Source organism: Borostomias antarcticus (genome assembly GCF_949987555.1).
Source record: "Borostomias antarcticus genome assembly, chromosome: 26".
NCBI lineage: Eukaryota > Metazoa > Chordata > Actinopteri > Stomiiformes > Stomiidae > Borostomias > Borostomias antarcticus.
Window position 1 is genome coordinate 910030 of NC_140259.1, and position 6102 is coordinate 916131.

The following is a 6102-nucleotide window of genomic DNA, read 5'->3' on the forward strand; positions in this document are numbered from 1 at the left end:
GACTGTTGTATGTCTGTGTGTACGTGTGTGTGTGTTAACTAATTTGTTACGACATCTGCAGCAGACACAGGGGTATCTATCGGTCTCAGGGTGGTCTGCTGGTGACAGTGGGGCATCCACTGGACCTGGTTAGAAGATAGGAGGGAGAGAGAGAGGCACTAGGGAGAGGGGAGGCAGAGCAGGGTTAGTAGCACACAGAGCCATATATAGAGCAGTACATTACATCAAACTACATTTTTAGAGCAAGAAAGGATAAGAGCATCATGGGAGAGGTGTGGCAAACCCTGATGTGTGTCTGTGTGTGTGTGCGTGCCTGGGCCCAGATAGAGGCAGGGGTCAGGGGTAGGGTGGGGGGTAGGAAGAGGATACGGACCCGGGTTAGGGTGAGGGGGAGGGGATCTGAGCCCAGGACTGGTGTATGTCTGTATGTGTGTGAGCGTGAGTGTAGGTGTGCCTGGGTCCAGTTAGAGGTAGGGGTCAGGGGTAGGGTTGGGGGTGGGAAAAGGATACGGACCCGGGGTAGGGTGAGGGGAAAGGGAACTGGGCCCAGGTCCAGGCCTAAGCTGGGTGTGGACTGGTGTGTGTCTGTGTGTACGTGTGTGTTAACTAGGTACTACAACATCCACAACTGACATGGGGGTAACTATTGTCTGCGGGCGACAGTGGGGCATCTACTGGACCAATGTATATAGAGGATTCACAGGTAGGTTTGAGGCTGCCTTTCTGTGTCTCAAGTTCCTAGCTAGTGATTGTAGGCTAGGTCGAAAAGGTATGTCTTGAGGTCTCGCTTGAAGACCTCCGTTGTTTCGGCCCTTCTTAGGCACTCCGGTAGGGTGTTCCAGAGGTTGGGGGCATAGAAACTAAAAGCTGCCTCTCCGTGTTTCTTGGTCCTGGCTTTTGGAACTGTTAAGAGTTCAGTACCTGAGGATCTGAGTGGTCTGTTGGGTATGTACTTAACAAGCATGTTTGAAATATATTCTGGTGAGTGATTGTGGAGAGATTTATAGACTAGTAGTAGTATTTTAAAGTCTATTCTAGAGTTGACTGGTAACCAGTGTAGTGATTTTAAGGCTGGTGTGATGTGTGCCCTTCGTCTAGTCTTAGTGAGGACTCGTGCTGCAGCATTCTGTATCATTTGTAGCTTAGAGATTGCTTTCTTTGGTAGGCCTGATAGTAGAGCATTGCAGTAGTCCAGCCTGCTTGTGATGAAAGCATGCATTAATCTTTCGGTGTCAGCCTGAGAGAGAAAGGGTTGCACCTTGGCAATGTTCCTTAGGTGGTAGAAAGATGTCTTTGTAATATTCTTTATGTGGTTTTCAAAAGTAAGATCTGAGTCAAGTATGACACCTAGGTTTTTAGCCTGGCAATTGGTGTCAATTTTCAGAGTTTTTAAGTGCGCAGCTAGTTTCTCTCTTTCAGCTTTTTCTCCAATGATCAGTACTTCTGTTTTGCCCTGGTTTAGTTGGAGGAAATTATGTGACATCCATAAATTTATATCTGTAGTACACTTGACAAGGCAGTCAACCAAGCTGTAGTTACTGGGTGTTACAGAAATATAGAGTTGGGTATCATCTGCGTAGCTATGGTAGCTAATGTTGTGCCTCCTGATGACACTGCCAAGGGGCAGCATGTACAGGCTGAAGAGTAGAGGTCCTAGGATCGATCCTTGGGGCACCCCACAGGTCATTGGGATCTTTCCTGAGCTATAATCACCGAGGGCGACGAAGAAATCCCGACCGGTTAGATAGGTCTTAAGCCAATTTAGGACTGGACCAGAGAGGCCAACCCACTTTTCCAGTCTTTCGATGAGGATTGCATGATCTATAGTATCAAAGGCTGCACTCAGGTCCAGGAGGACGAGGACAGAAAGCTCTTTGGAGTCAGCATTAATTCTGAGGTCATTTACAACTTTGACTAATGCCGTCTCTGTGCTATGATGGGCGCGGAAGCCGGACTGGAAAAGGTCAAGGGTACAACTTGTAGCTAGGAAATCATTAATCTGTTTGAAAACTATTTTTTCCAGAATTTTACTCAAAAAGGGAAGGTTGGAGATTGGTCTAAAATTGCTGAAGTGTCTAAGTTGTTTTTCTTCAGTACGGGTCTCACCAGAGCAGTTTTAAGTATTGGTGGGAAGACACCTGTAGATAGGGAGTCATTAACAATGGATAAAATGTCATAGGATACAGAGTCAAAAATTGTTTTGAAAAAATCGGTGGGGATGGGATCCCACATGTGGAGGTTTTGAGTTTGGATACTACTTTCCTCAACATTTCTGTGTCAATCAGTGTAAACAGGCTCATATGTCCATTGCATGGAGGGAGAGGATCTGTAAACGGGATGCATGGCCTTTCCTGGGTGATATTTCTCCTAATATTCATAATCTTATCTCTGAAGTAAGCTGCAAATTCCTCACATTTGGAGGTAGAGAGCAGGTTATCTGGTGTTTTTACGGCAGGGTTTATTAGGCTATCAATTGTTGAGAAGAGCACTCTTGAATTATTTCGATTGATAGATATCAATTTTGAGAAGTGGTCTTTCCTTGCATTTCTTATTGCTTTATTAAAAGCAGAGAGATGATCTTTGAGAATATCATGGTGGACCTGTAGCTTGGTTTTTCGCCATATACGCTCCGAGCTTCTGCAGGTTCTCTTTAGTTGATATGTTTCCTTATTTCGCCATGGAGCTTTATTATTGGTTGTGATCCTTTTCAGTTTAATAGGTGCTACAGAATCCAAGGCTGCCCTTACTCTGGTGTTAAAGGTGGTCGCCAAGTCTTCAATATGTCCTAAGGGCTGATAAATTGTTTGTGGTCATTATTTCTCTAAAGCTATCGGCTACTGCAGAGGTAAGATAACGTTTTTTGATAAAGCGCTCAGTACTACTTTTGACTTTAGGAACCAATGCAGTGAAGAAGATACAGAAATGGTCGGAGAGAGCGAGGTCACTAATAGAGGAAACAGTGATAGTCAGGCCCTTAGTAATAACTAGATCAAGCGTGTGGCCGCGGTTGTGGGTTGGCTCAGAGATATGTTGGGTAAAATCCATGGAGTTTAGGAGGTTGATAAAGTCCCTAGCTTTCGAGTCCGCCTCAGTGTCTATGTGTATGTTGAAATCTCCAGTGATGATAATCTTATCATAATTTGTATGGATGATGGACAGGAGTTCTGAAAATTCTGTAGAGAAGGCAGAGCATTGTTTGGGAGGCCTATACACGGTTACTGCCAGAACTGGGGGCTGGCATTTTAGGACAATAGCATGGTATTCAAAAGAGGCGAAATCATCAAAGGAGATGGTCCTGCAGCTGAGGGCATCTGTAGCTATGGTGGCTGTACCTCCACCTTTTTTCCCACTTCTGATAGATTGAAAAAAGCTATAGTTAGGAGGAGAGGCTTCAATGAGGGCTGCTGGTCCATTTATATTTAGCCAGGTTTCAGTTAGGAACATACAGTCTAATTTATGTTCACATATAAGATCATTAATGAGAAAGGTTTTGCTTGGTAGGGACCTGACATTCAGGATCGCCATTGAAATAGCTTCCGGAGAAAAGGGCTGGCTCGCCTGTCTAGTAGGCCTGGATGGTATATTCACTGGAACGGATATCAGGTTTTTTATATTAGATCCACCTGACTGTTTCATTATGGTAATAGGGGTGCGGTGGGAGATAATTCGCTGAATGGCATATTTAGGTGGGCAGAATTTTTTTATAGAAGTATAAACGTCGCTATGCCAGGTCTCAGTGAGGGGCAGGGAATCAAGGTCTATGGTGGGGCGCTGGTGAGATGGAGCTGGTGTAGCCCGACCCGCGGGTACAGGAGGTTTATGTTTGGCAGTAGGCTGGTTGAGACGGGTCAGGCTAACCCCACATCAGACGCTGGAGGATCTCAGCGTCAGGTCCATATTCATACTGAGCAGACGGGCACCTGACCTACTAGGATGGAGGCCGTCCCTGGCGAAGAGGTCCGAGTGGTTCCAAAACGTGGTAAAATTATCTATGAAGGGAAGCTTCAACTGGCAGCAGTAGCCTTTCAGCCAGATGTGGAGCTGACGGATCCTACTATATTTGGCATCACCATACCGGGGGGAGGAGAAAGGGCCAGAGATGATGCAGGTCTTTCCTGGTGCCTGAGCAGTGGAGATCAGGTCCTTGAAATCCTCCTTCAGCCGCTCAGACTGCTGGAGCTTGATGTCATTTGTTCCGACATGGATGATAATGGATGAGGCCAGGGGATAATCTGCGAGGAGAGATGGCAGAACAGTCCTGATGTCCGAGACCTTAGCTCCTGGGAAGCAGCACGTCCGGGCTTTCGGGACCACTACATTGCGCACCATGGATGATCCGATGACGAGCACAGATGGGGGGGCGGGATCAGTGGCGGGCCCACTGGGCTTAGGGGACTTCCTTTGCTGCCTCACACCTGAAGGCCAAGTGGTAGAGGGTGGGGGCCGGGGGTCCCCTCGGTGGACTGGGCTATGCTTAGGCCGGGGAGCAGGCTTATTAGCCTGGCTATAATGCCGCTCACTAACCGGAGAGGTGTGGGTGGGCTGCGGAGTATGGGTATGGTATTGAGGAGGGCTGGGTGTGAAATGATCCTCAGTTGCAGGGAGCCAGGACGAGGAGCTGATGCTAGTATCCTTGGACCTCTTGGATTCAGGCTCGGCCAGTAAAGTAAAGCTATTCCTCAGTTGGAGGGTGTTGTCGTCGGAGTGTTGGGAGGGGCCCCTGGAGGTTTCCCTTCCTCGTTTCCTCCTAGCAGTGGTCCAAGGGGTGGAGCTTAAATGCATGGGTTCTGCTCTGAGTCTGGGCCAGGATTTCTCACTCAGGGGGAGATCAAAATCCACATTCCCACCCTCGGGTGCCGCCGACGGTGGAGCAGTGGGAGGCTGGACGTCGACATCTGGGTTGGGTAGCATAGAGTCCAGGTAATTTTCGCCTTGGTGTATAGAGTGTAGAGTAGAGATCCTTCCTTCCAACTCTGAGATTTTTTGGCTACGCTGGAGGCAACCCGAGCAGTTAGGGGCGGGGGGGTGTAGAGCCATCGCGAGACTCGTTAAAATAATATAATAATAATTGCGGAATTAAGATAAAACCGCCAATCTATTTGCTAAAGGCGATGCTAGCGGGGAGAGGGAGTGCTATTTATTTTGTAATGCTAACGGGGAGGTAGGGCTACTTACTTAGCCGTGCTAGCAGGGGGAGTGGGGGCTGCTAGCTAGCAGTGCTAGCCGGGAGAGTGGGGCTACTTACCTAGTAGTGCTGGTAATACTCACGCGATCTACTGGGAGCAAGGCACGGCCTCCGGTGTGTTGGGTTGGTACTGGAGAGGCAGGGGACGGCTGTCCCCTGTGGGCTAATGGGCTAGCCCAGTCAGGAGCTGGTTAGGGCTGGCGAGCCGCGGCTAGCTGCGGCAGCGTAGCTGTTTTGATCTAGACTTGGGGCTCGATGTCCATGCGTCGGATCCAAAAAATCGAATTATTGTGTACCACCAATGTTAGTGCGCGGTTTTAAACACGGAGATATGGTATACAAGTTTAGAAAACTGGAGAAAACAATACACTTTGGGAGAGCTGACGAGCGCAGCAAACTTAGACTACTTCCGTATTCTACTTCCGCATTCCGTAAACCCACATTTGATGTAATATACATCAAATCAAATGGTAGGCTATTTATATAGCGCATTTCCTACACAATGGTAACATTATGTGCTTTACAGTAAGATATATATCTCTCTCTCTCTAGTTCTGCATTATTCTAGGATATAGCTCTAATAGCCTACCTGTTACTTTCCTGTCATGTCTCTGATATGACTTCAAGTGAAGAGATGGAATTCCTAACACTTTACCAATCTTCTTTAGGGCAGCATATCCCAGTCCTAACTCATGAGCTAACAGTACCATTCTGACGTTTATGTCAAAGGCTACATCGCTCCTGGTTGACTCTTGAAGACGCGAAGATGAGAACACGCTCTTCCTGTACCTATTCTCTTGGTCTTTGCATTTGGTGCATTCTAATAACACACTGCTACAAAACCCTTGGTTTTGAGGATCAATATGTATTTGCAGGCCGTTTTCCATGCAATTTGGACAGATCAAATCACCCAGCAG